Below are 13382 nucleotides of genomic sequence, written 5' to 3'. Positions count from 1 at the left end.
GATGAACTGGAGGCAGGTGTTTGGATGAAGACGTTAATGATCCTCCTCTTGACGTTTCATACAGAGCGAGCTCAGATTGATGAAAAACCTCCAGAGTAAAAAATAAATAAATGGCCAAACGACTCGATTCCTAATCGTATTTATTCTCCTCCCCGCGACGAGCAGAAGAATAGTTTTTTTATTCATTTCATGGATTATTTGCTCGTTATGCATTAATCACGGCGCCCATCTGGAAGGTGCAGCCTGCTGTGTGAGAAACAGCCATTCTGATCTCAATTAGTCGACGCCTCTCCTCGCTGTCGACCAATAAATCACCGCTCCAAAGTGAAATTAACAGTTACTGGAGCGCATTAATATCAGACGTCAGGCGGGAGGGGGGGGGGGGGGGGGGGGCGACGACGCAGCGACTGGAACCAGCATGCTGAAAACATAATTTGTTTGTGAAACATCAAAATCGCAGGCCTCCTCCTCCTCTTCCTCCTCCTCCGGGGGCAGCGAGGACTCAAAGTGATTTTCAATAAATACTGATCTCTGCTGTGATACCACATATATTTACATTTTATTATCTAACATCTCAGTGTCCAGTTTATTAGGACCAGCTCATAAACCCGCCCTCTGTTTGTGTTGTCGGGCCCTGACTGCCGCTTCCAGTATTTCGCCCGCCCCTTTGTGAAAGCTTGCGAGCGACCGAATGCTGGTCTGTCTTATGAACGTTAGCCTTAGCTGGCCGCAACGAGCAAACTAGACACACGCCTTTTATTGAAATGTGGATTAATTCAGTGTCTCTGAATTATATTATTATTATTATTAGCTTACCGTGTGTTATTCTTGAATCCAATAGTCTATTCTGGTCCCTGATCAGTCAAACCATAGACTAATGGGATCCATTTTTTGGTCCTGGACCAGTTAGACCAGAATCTAATGGGGGACCTTTGAAGTCCCTGACCAGTTTACGGGCCTCAGGTCAGAGGTTCATATTCAGGATCCGGTAAGTCTGTTCTACGTTAAAATAAAAGCTAATCCCGTTTTGGAGGAGAATCTGTTTGTGGAGCAGCTGTCAGCCAGACCAGAACCAATGAGATGGCCAAAAGGGACAGAACCCAGGGGACGGGGACGGGGACGGGGACTTAAAGCCGCTGTGAGATGTCCGCCACATTTGTGATGGATTGGAAGTGTGACATTAAAATGGAAATGACTCGGGGGGGGGGGGGGGGAATCGACAAGGTAACTGTGGGTGACCTCTGACCTCTGACAAAGACCACAGAGACACCTCAGAGAAACAAGAGGGCGGAGCCTGTTAACATCAACAGTGTAAACGTTCTGCAATATATCTACCTGTAGTCTTAGACGTCATCATCATCATCAGAAACCACAGTTTCGTCTCTGTGTTTTGAACTTTTACGCCTTGAACACGTGTCTCCACGACAGACAGGAGGAGCGGTGATGAACTCGGTCAGCATCACAGACCCATTAACCTGCTGAAGACTCTTAGGTGGACATGTACAAACCGTGTCTCCACCTTTCAGATGCGTCTGGCGAGGAGCTGCCTGCTGCAGCCTCGTGCGCATCGTTTTGCGGGGCGTAAAAAGACGGAGCTGCAGATGGATTGCGGGAGCGTTCAATTCCCCAAACTCTGACGATTCGTGCTCTTACATCTGTCAGGAGGAGGAGGAGGAGGCAGCTCCTCCAGTCGCCATACATAATTAATGACATCATTTCAACCACACTATCGACTAAACAGATGCATAAATCACACAGACCCGAGTCAATAGACACGGAAGCATTTAATCATGTTCTAAATAACGACGACTGTTCCCATAATGCCGTAATCATTTCCAGCTGTCAGAGCGAACGACGTGAAGCAGCAGCGATGGAGGACGCCGCGGCGTGATTGACGGAGATGGGGGGGGCGAGGCGGGCGGCATCTTTATGTGGAGTGGCAGCTGAAAAGTGGGTTTCAGAACATGCAGTGGATATTTGCTGTTTTGTTTATCAGTCGGCTCGCCTGGAATGAAAGTGGAGGAACATGTGCAGGTCGTCCGCCGGCGTCTTCCTCCGGCCCGCAATGGGTCTAGGGATTAGAGAGTCACTTTATCACGACACACAAACCGGTTAAAGCTCGGCGCCGACCAGACACCGGTCTGTCACCGGCGATGGCGTCCAATTCAACTCTTTACGTGCTGCTGCTTCAGTTTATCCTGCGTCGGCGAGTTCGAACGCTTCCACCTCCCCATGGTGCACACGTCAGGACTAATGAACATAAGAGGCAGTGAATATGTTTTTACTTTTATTAAGTTAACCAAATTGGAAACATTGGTGAGTAGATTAAAAGTGGAAATAACTGTAAAAATAACCATTAGCAAGCTACGGTGTGGCGATGTTCGCTTAGGTAGCCCCGAGCTGGAGCTTTCATCTGACAATAGTCGTCTTACTTTTATGTAACCATAAATACATTTATACGGCATCCCTGTTTGAAAGCACTTTCAGTATATATATATAAAAAAAAAGAAATTCAATTGACAACAATCTTCTTTAATTAACAATAATACAGCAAAGCATGCAAATTTAGGACATGGTGGAAGCAGTGAAGCAGGTCTGAGATCAGCAGTATCGCAGTGAAAGCTCCAGCGACCTCCCATCAGCACGGAGGTGAGCAGACGACGGCTGAATTTGGTGAACTGTCTCTGAGGCTGATCCAGATGGGTTAACCAGCATCAGTACCGGTCTGATGTAAACCCGGTTAAACGAGTCCATCTCCTCCTGACACCTCCCAGGGACCCAAGGGAATGCCCCCCCCCCCATCCTCCCTGTCCAGGTCGCAGGTTAATGACTTGGTGTTTACCCTCCAGCGGTGCCTCTGATAACCAGCCGGCCTCTGTGCTTCCGCTGGCGAGGGTGCTCTTCGGTGTAGCAACAGGAGGCCAGGAATGCGGCGAGGCCTTTGTGGGGAGAACAACAGGCTGGCGGGGAGACTGAGAGCGGCTAATATTTATTCATGACAGGGAGAAAGTACTGGTCTGTTGGCTCAGGCTACTTCATTTACATTCTCTTATAGACTGTTTGCCCCCCCCCCCCCCAGCAAGGGGGCGCCGTCTATCTCCAAAGAGATGAACCTGTCCGCTTCACTCCTTCATCCTGTCATCCAGTCGTGTTGCCTCTCAGAAGGCGCCGCGGAGCCGTCCTGTTGCGTTAGCGCTCACGTGGTTCCGAATCAAAAACTCACAACGTCTACCTCTCGGCCAACTGACCCGTTGATTCAGTCGCCTGACAGCCCGGGAACCTGGATCCAAGTTTAAGGGGACGATCAGCTATGTCTGAATGCCCCCCCCCACATTGTTTTCACGTGGGGGGGGGGGGGGGGGGGGCATTCAGACATATCTGATCGTGTGTTTTCAAGCACAATAAAAACAACTCAAGAGGTTTCCGAGCCGAACGTCTGGGGATGTGTTTCTTCTTCACGAAGCACAGGATCGCCCGGTCATTAGACATGTTGCGGCAGTTGCACGGTTGTCGTGGGAACGGAGTGCCTCAGAGGCTGCTGGTGATAAGAGCGTAATGATTGTGAGTTTAAAGATCACATTTAAGCACCGGCGTGTGTGAGGAGAAGCAGCAACTGGAGCGTTTCTCACCGGTTTCACCTGAAGGCTGTTTGGCCATACGTCAGGAGGTGTTGATGAATCTGATTGGTCGATACGATTGGCTGCATCGCACCAGATTTATAGCTGCATTCCACACCAGACCCTACAATGTTTGTAGTTTTAAAAAGTCAGATAAAAGACGGGCAACAGGGTGGACACGAATCACGCACGTTTATCTGAGCTGTGAAAAGGCAGCAGACGTGTGTGCGTGTGCGTCGGCATTAATGTGTGTTGACTCAAGCTAACTGGTGACAGACACAGCAGTTGACCATACTGGAGGAAAAGCAGTGTTGACCCCGCTCAGATTGGATTTAGCGGCCAGGCCGATCCGGCCGCCGGGCGGACATGATGGATGCTGCCTCCGTGGCCTCGTTGTCATCTTTAAATGGCAATACTTTCCAACGTGGAGGAGCGGAGCAGCGGATGATGTGTTTTGAGGTGTAAATGAAAACGTGTCACAGGTGGGAGGGGCGGAGCCAAGGCTCTGCTCGCTGTGGCTATTGATTGTCTTTCATGAACGTGCGTTAATAATAATAAGCAGTACATTAAAGGCGGCTTTTACATGACGTCAAATTACATTGATGTCGCTGGCATTCCAGAAGCGTCCATCTTTCCTTCTGAGACCAGAATAATTTGGTTTGGATTATCGACAGCCTGCTGATATATTTATCAAATACATCACGTCGGCCGCCGTCAGGAATTGTGTGTTGTCTCTGTGCAAAAATGCCCTCGTCAAAAGTGTGTTGGATTAACCATTAGCAACTCCTGCTAGAGAAGTCTGTCCGGGGAGCCATGAACTCTGACCCTGAAAAGAATCGGACATAAAACCGAGCCTCCTCTGACGCTGATCCGAACGTACATCTGAACTAATTTACTGTCGTCTAATAAACGTTAGCGGTTCATGCTCTGTAGCATTAGCTCCTGCTACCAGTGTGATATCCTGATGTGTTAAATGGTGACTAACGTATGGATCTGTGCGCTGCCTGCAGGCTGATGACCCCCCCACCATACAGAGTTAATCACCCCCCCCACCCCACAGCCCTCATTGATTACCCCATCCAACTGCAGCAGTCAGTCGATGCTCATCTTTGTGAGAGAAGCGTTGCCTCAGTCTTTAAAACTGGCTCCTTGTTCTGTGTTTGTGCTGAAGAAATATCGACCCCCGGCGGAGGTTTCATCAACGATAAAGTGATTTTTTGTTTTCTCCTAATCAGAGATGATGATGATGATGATGATGATGATGATGACGCTCTGGCTGATGAGAACATAATGAACAAGGATTCAATGTGTCCCTCCACCAATGGCGTTCTCATTACCATGCAGGAAGTAGTCCCCAGAAAGGTATACTTAAAAGAAAAGAAAAATAATTATCGACATACAAAATGTCAAAACCTTACATTTAAATCTATAAATGCATTTTACTCTAGATGGCGGGAAAAAATATAATTATTTTATTTATTTATTAAAAATAGGATTGCTCCAGTGTTTCTGTAAGTATATTCTGTTATGTTTAATTTCTGGGTCGTAACTTCAAAAAAACTAGCAAGTTGTTTTAACTTGTAAAATGAATTATCAGATTCTCATATCTGTCACATAAACTGACGATGGAGCAGACTTCAGTTTTTAATACGAAAGAAAAAACAAACAAAAAAAAAAACAGTCACATAGTACCGGAGACGGTGGACTGGAAAACAAGTCGCAACAGTTCAGTGTGTGGGTCTCTTTAGTTGTTTATTATGGGATGTGACTGTGGTGGAAACAAACCTGTGTGTGTGAGATCTGACATGAGTCCCCGAGGATCTGCTGGTTACTGCAGAAATACTGAATAAAGTCCACTTAATGTGGCCTCCAGGATGTGAAATACATAAATATGTCGGCTGAAGGAGCTTAATAGACCTGCTTAGGCCGGTAATTGCAGCCGTATTGTTTCCTCCTGATTAGGATAAAAAAGCGTTCCCGGAGGAATGCCATCCTTCACCGCTTCATCTGCATCAGCTCGCCGTAATCTGCGCTCTGCTCAGGTATTTAGAATAAATCAATCGTATACATGATTGTTTAATGATTTTAGGAGGGGCTCTCTTCGACCACGGCTGCATGATTTAGAATGACTAATTCCTCTTTTTAGCATCGATCCGCGGCGTCCTCGCCGAAGGATGCGGCGCTCAGACTCGCAAAGCTTTTTACAACGCTCAAGGTTACGAAGAGAAGAAGAAATAAAACGTGTGGAAGGAAGAATCCAACAACAGTTTAATTTAATGAAGTGATATCGATCAGCTGGAGGAGGAATTAATCTGTTCTCCGGCTCAAAGGTTAAAGGTCACAGCTGCTTCATCACTGGTGCTCAACGGCACTGGGGCAGGGGTGTCCAAGGGCTAACGGCAGGAACAGAGGCTATTTTAAAACTTTATTGACAACAATTAGATGCAGAGTAAAAGAACGGAGATGAGAGACGAATGACACAAGAGCATTTTAAAAAAATAAGCCTAAAGGAACGACATGAAACTTATTAAATAATGTCAAGAAATGCATGAAAGAATAATGTAAATATTACATCTGTCAATAATAATTTCTGAGTTTAATTTGGTATAGCTAGTCTAGATACAGACCATTTGTTGAATGTGTGCGGCGAAGGAACACAGTTTTTCCAGAGGATTAAAATGTCACTTCCTCAGCTCTTTCTTTTAAAAGTTGACCGGCACTGTGTGCTTACCCACAATGCCCCTGAGGTCAACGATGTCAGACTGCTGGTGGCTGAATAAAAGGACAAAGCATGCTTCATCATCATATGGTGTTATTTTAAGTATGTGATGGTGACATTTCCATATTTTAGCTCCCTCACCTGTTGGGGAGGATGAAGAGGAAGCTGACAGATCTGATCAGGAATGATTCTCGTTACAGTTATTGGACTTTAATCAGAATTAGCCTGTAATTGGTGTCTTAGATTAGATTAGGTAGAATAAAATCGAGCCATCCCTCCCCTTTAAAAGGATTACGGCGGGTTAAAAAACAGTGTTCGTTCTGAGCAGCAGGGAATGCAAATGCAATCTGGGAAAAGGAGCATCTGATGGAGGAAGAAATGGACTCGTTGGGAATGCAAATTGGCCCGGGCCCCGCTTTATGCTAATAAAAGAAGGGCAAAACATTTCAATGTATTCTTGTCTTGTTACAGTCGGGCTAAAAGCTTCTAAATCCCTACCATTTACCAAATTAAACTAATTTCAAGTGCTTCCAAAAGGCACATCTGTAGGCTGACGTTTGTCCCCGGCCTCTGAGGGGCTGGGCCCCATTGCGGCGTTCAGCGTCTCATTGATCCTTGAATAGTCATGCCTGTCAGGGAGCCATATCAACCATTATCATTCTAATTTTACTGCCTTTTAGCTCCCTAATCTAATTTGCAATGATGCTGGAGCATTTCGCGAGGCTGCTGCTGCACTTTCTTCAGAATTTCAACAAGGGCATTAAAGCCCTCCCCCCAATTTACATTAATGAAGTGCACATTTAATTACAGCAGCAGAGATGTTGGACGAAGAGATGCTGGACAGCAGGATGGGGGGGGGGGGGGCTGGATGTGAGGTGTGAGCGGTGAAGCGACACGGTCGGTCCGAAAGCCGTAAGTCGATGTCAGCTTGACGCAAAGACAGAGAGAAAGTTGTTGCCATTCTTTTTCTTTCGTTTGTTTCAATAAAATAATATTTACAGGCAACACAAGTGAAGCGAACTGATTCTGTTATGACGTTTCCGTGAGTTTAGCACCGATCGGTCCGAAGTGTATAACTTTATTTAAAATTTAAAATTTGAATTCATTTCAGTTTTGACCACGTGTGGTCGAAACTTTTGCCGGGGCCGACGATCAACAGGAAGTTAACAATTTTCTAGCTGTCGTTTTTTCATAATTTCCACTTGCATATTAATAAAATCCTTGTAAAGATTGACTTGTGTCTCAGAAATGTCCAATATTTCAACTTTTACATCGGCGTGCAGGCCTGGTGAATTTAAATGCTTATCATGTGATAAGATTGATTTCCTGAAACCCTCCAAAGGCCAACATTTAGTCATCACAATCATGTGCTCTTGTACAATTTCAACCTCAAGTCGGTTATCAACTCATTAAAGCATCAATGGAGCGAGTGAATAAATGTTTTGGTAGAAGCTCCAGTGCAAAATCGTCCAGGTCATGACATTATGCTAACAAACTGATGCCAATGAGCTAACGTGGATGCAGGAATAGTTTAAACCATGAGGAATCATGGGAATTGTTGTCTTGTCACACAAAAATAAAAAAATTACATGGAATAACTCTGGTGTTTTTAAAAAATATTTTATAGAGAGGCAACAAAATGAACGTGAATGCGGATTTCTCTGGTTTTGAACATTTTGGATTATGTCACAAAATTCGGATTATTTTATATTTCCGTTGACAATATAAATGAAATGAAAGTTAGAGAGAGCCGACAGAAGTGCTGATTTTTATTGTTATTTAAAACTATAATCTGAATGAAATTCTTTCTTCTTCTTCCTCTTCTCCTGAGATGGTTGGATGAGTCTTCCTGCTCTTTGTGAATCCAGTAGAAACACGCTGCCTTTACCGCTGGCCCGCCGATATGGTGGGTGGTTGGAGGTGATGTGGGGTCGCAAGTCTTTCTCCGCTGCTTTCCTCTTTGTGTCTTGCAGATGGGGGGGGGGGGGGGGGGGGTTGAGTGACCCAGGCTGGTGGTCTCTGGGGTGGAACAGCGAGGGACAATGACCGCTGCTGCTCTGCAGTGAAAACTTATAAATTCATCTATTTGCTCTCTGCTGACCCCGGCTCCGGCGTGGGGCGGCGGCGGCTCACCCACAATGCATCAGCCTGTCACAATATTGAGGAAAACGTGAAAGGAGGAAGAATGACTACCAGATGCTTTATTGTCTTTGTAATTTCCACATAATTAGCCGGGAAGAAAAGTCCCCGCTCTGGTTTAATCACGCTGAATGAACTTGAAGATTGCCACTCTGCCCCGACAACCCCCCCCCCCCCCCTATCAGAAGGGTGAGGAGGGCTTCCTCTGCCCAAAGCTTGAGCTGCCGCAGAGTTAAACTGTGCGTGACTGTGAAATTGGTGAACACGGACACACAGTGGCTGCTGACCGACCCCCTGCTGGCAGCTGATGTAGTCGAACAGATTAAGAGAATCAATCTGTTAACGGCTCCCAGCATTCAGTTGGGCAGCCTGATTTAATGAGGCCACTCAGCCTGAGAGCCGGAGCGCCGTCATTAGTTAAGACTCTGAACGCAGCACCATCAAACACACATTAGCCTGTTGATGATGCTTAATTTACTTTTGATAAGCCACCTCAGTGTTGTCCTCAGCTGATCAAACTAATAGTTACTAATTACTAGCATATTACTAATGAATCAAAAAGACATTTACCCTCCGTGACTAGAACTCCTAATTAAGGAAATTAACCTGCAGATTGACTGCGACAATGAGCCAACATTTAAAAGTTCTCAATTGTCATTAAGGCTGTCTGCATTCATTTATTACAGCTTACCTGAAAACACCGGAACATCCCACGTTCTCCAAACACATCGTTAAGGAAAACATCCCGAATGATTCTTCTGCTATGAAATATGAGGATAAATCTCCCCTCTGTTAGCCTCAGCCTGCTAGCATTCCTTTAAACCTTAGCTTCAGTGTGTTTGCATGATGTGGTGACCTTAGACGGAATAAATCAATCAAAAATCATCTTCAATAGTGCATATAAAAATCATCCATTTTTTAAAAGTACGTAACACAAATGATGTAATCTGACCGTCATTCCACCAAAGTTAACTTTGCCGGTGAAGTTTGTGTCTCTACATCCTAAAGTGTCCTTAAGCACTCTTCCTCTCCACTCGAGCAGAAGAGCAGCCACTCCTCATCCTCATAATCTCATAACATCACTGCCGCCGCCACAAAGGAAAAGCGGCAGGACAGAAAAGCAGCTTCAGATGCTCAAATCTCCAGATCAATTACTGCTAATGCAGCAGGATGAGCCTGGCTCACCATATACGAGCAGCGTAGCTAACCCCCCCCCCCCCCCCCCCCCCCGGCCCTCAGTGAGTCAGTGAAGGGAGCGCGGGATGAATGGCCCACTTTATTACAACGTGCCATGTGCAGTCAAATAGCAGCGCCGGGCCTATTCTGAACCGCCACAGCGTTTATGAGAAGGGGGGCTCGTAAAACCCTGCAGAATGAGGAGGGGGAGGGGGGGGGGGGGGGCTGCATAACAAAACGCTGCCTCAAATTAAAGCCAAGTAAAGGACTGTGGGTGGGCTGTTTGTCCGCCTCTTCCCCCACCTGCTGATGGGTCATTCCCACCATAGTTTTGGGTCTGACCCCGCAGCGCCACGGCTGACAGCTTCACAGGCAATGACGCTAACTTATCACTTGAATCCCGCGTCATAAAAGCGGCCATATTTCCGTCAGGCGGCAGCGCTAAGTGGCGTTATCTGTCGCGTACACTGCAGGCTGTCAGCTTCCTGCTGTCGGGCTGAACGTTCCACACCGAGAAGGATATGGCGTGAAATCGACAACAAAGAGGCCGACGGTGGCAAACAGATCAGCCTCAGGCAAAACAAGATGTCTGTCCATCCTGAAGCGCTTGTTAGGGACCTAATCAGACAGCAGCAGAGGAGGAAGAGGAGGAAGAGGAGGAGATTTATGGACGTCTTCAAATGTCCAAGAGCTGTTATGAGGTCCAAACGCGCTGTGTTCAGGGACATGTATCTGAGGACTGAGTGACAGTTGGATGCTGGGAGGTCTGAGGACAGAAAGAATGAGATGGAGGGGTGTGTCGGGGGGGGGGGGACTGTTTAAAGCCAATGAATAAATCAGTGGTTAGTAACAGTATTAGAATAACAGCAGGAGGAGGAGGAGCAGGAGGAGCCCTGCAGCTGCAGTACGGAACAACAATAGCCTCTAACAGATGGGAGAGTTTAGTTAAAGACCGCCATCGCTTTAGTTAAGCAGATCCTTTGACAGCCGCCGTGACTCCTGACCGACACTTGTGTCTTTCTTCCTCATGAGTGTAGCCACTTTGTCTGATGTCACAGGGGCGTGTCTGAGGCGGATCGCCATCCCACGCCGAAGACTCGCTTCGCTGTAATCCTGCCACACAATCGGAAGGCAGCGAGGAAGAACAGTCACATCTGTTGCTTCGTGAAGCTTTTGGTTTAGTTCAGGCGTGATCTACGGCGCATCGAAACGTGCAGCTTGAGCGGGGAGTGTGATTCGTCTGTGGGAAAAGAAAAAGAAACGAAATAAAACTGCTTCACATCACCTCAAAATAGGTCACTGAGTAGAGGTCCTCTCACTAGGTCCACGTTGCATCACAATTCTATCACGCAGACACATGATGGAAAGGTTAAACTGGGTCTCTCACACACACTTTACTGGGCTAAATGGACATTTTGGTATACAGACTGGTTTCCATGACACCCCAGTTTAGATCTCGGGGTCATCTTTGACTAGTTTCAGATTTTATGATGGGTTTGTATTCCAGGAAAGTTGATATTTAGAGTGGTCGACATCATTGTGTGTGCGTTCGTGTGTCATTGTGAGGCGTTTTGGTGCGGATAAAGACCCTCCTAGTTCAGCCTTTTGGCCCGTCCCACCGGAACATTTTCTGTTTCTCATGTGGCCCCCATGGAAAAAAAGAATTGCCCATCCCTGCTCCAGAGGGACTTGAACCACCAAACGTCTGTTTCATGTTGCGTTCACCTGAGGAGAGAGGCTGTTCCACTCTCTTGTTCATAATAAAGCAGCGCCAGCATTAGCCTTGTGATTTTATTAGCTGCACATGGAGATGACTTAGGCCCCCCTCATGTCTGCCAAATCTGCGAGTCACTCAGGACATTTGACTGAATCACATGGATAATTATATTTCCTCTTGAAGGTTGAGAATGAAGGAGGACAAACAGCTCAGTTGGTCTTTGGGAATGAATTATTTTTAAGTGAATTAGCCGGGATGCGTGGTGGGACATCCCAGTTTGGAGCTTTGTGGAATCTCATTAAAAGCAGCTTTGTTACAGGGCAGACCCCCCCCCCAATAATGGAATGCAGATCGGCTCATAATGGGACTGATTCATGGATCTTTGATTGCCGTGTAGAATTGGATTAAAGGATCATCCGGGCTCTTAAAGAACGAGCGGAAATAAACGGCTCGTGTCGGCTCTGTGGACAGTTTGCATACATCAGCTCGGTGGACAAGGAGAGGTGAAAGTCAATTAAACAATAATGCTGCTGCTGCATGAAGGAGGTCGTATGAGCCGGTCTCTGCTGCTCCATTTAAGGTTTTACTGATTACCGTTATGATCTGCTGCTCGGATGTTGATCAGGATCCAACCGCAAGCCTGACGTTTGGGAATGCCACCGGTTCTACGGTTCGTGGGACTAAAGTATCAAAAAGTTCAGGCCGTTGAAGCTTTATTTGCTCCGCGTGATCTGCATCTGCACGGATGGATGGAGAAACAATTACCTGAGTGTTCCTCCCGTGGAGCAGGAGTTGTGGTTCTGAAACGGGTCTGAGGTTGGAGCAGAAGCAGCGTAACATCACGATAAAAAAGGATGAATGCAGAATAAATGTGAAAAAATGTTTTTATTAGGCCATCCTACTTTTTACCAGACGTCAGACATAAACTGAAAAATTGATGAACGGAACTTTTAATCAAATTCGATATTTGTTCCATTTCACAACATCGCGGGAAGGTGGCACGGTGGCGCAGTGGGTAGCGATGTTACCCCACAGCAAGGAGGTCGAGGGCTCAAATCCAACTTGCGTTCTTCCTCAACACCAAAAGCATGCAGCTTAGTTACGCTATATTCTCTGTGTGTGTATGTGTGTGTGTGTGGCCCTGCAATAAAGTGGCACCCCCCCCCCCCCCCCTTCTCGAATGCACTGAGAGAAAGGACAGTATTTTATTTATTTTTAAAAAACAGTGCATGCAAATTACAATTATACATTGCTAGCACCATGCTAACATGCTAAAGTCAGTTTCACCATCACTTTTTTTTTTGCTGCTCTTTATAATATACAGCTAAATATGGAAGGTTGTGCGCAGTCTGGGGGGGCTGGAGCGGATCACGGATCATTCAGTATTGGAATTGATCGGCGATGCCTGTATCACACTCTGCTTTAGCAGGGGAAACATTCCATGTTTGTATTTACACCTGTCAACAGCCACAGACGTCCTCATTGGCTCACGCTTCACTTCTCGGCTGTTGTCGAAGACTTGAGGAAAAATAATCAACCTTTAAAATCAGCTGATTCACGCCTCATCGACCCGACTCCGTCGCATGATTACCATCTCTCTCACTGATGAACGACACATCAGCGTGTGCTGTGATGCGGTGGGCTCGTCTTTAAGGGAGGTGGGGGGGGGGTCACCCTGAGCCCCAGATGGGTCACCACGCCTCCTGCCGTTCACCGTCCCACTACCTTCCTTCCAATTTGTGAGCGATATATTCATTACCCATCACTTGATTAAAGATCAGGCGTCCATGACTGTTGCCCCCGCTCGCTCGTGACATCTCCCTCATAGACCACCCCCCAAGCGCCCCTTGCAGGCTGGGGTGATCATGCGACGGAGGTTATTAATGGCCGTAGTCTCTCCGCCACTTGACATGTTGCTCCAGCTGTCAGTCCCCGGCGCTGGCCGTATGAGTCTCCGGCTGGGAGAGTGCCAGTGGCGGGCTGACCAATCCGTCACTGTCAGCGGCCACCCTGT

This window comes from Brachionichthys hirsutus, chromosome 19, assembly GCF_040956055.1.
Source record: "Brachionichthys hirsutus isolate HB-005 chromosome 19, CSIRO-AGI_Bhir_v1, whole genome shotgun sequence".
NCBI classification, from domain to species: Eukaryota; Metazoa; Chordata; class Actinopteri; order Lophiiformes; family Brachionichthyidae; genus Brachionichthys; species Brachionichthys hirsutus.
The sequence above is the reverse complement of the archived record's forward strand: the minus strand, read 5'-3'. Positions refer to the sequence as shown.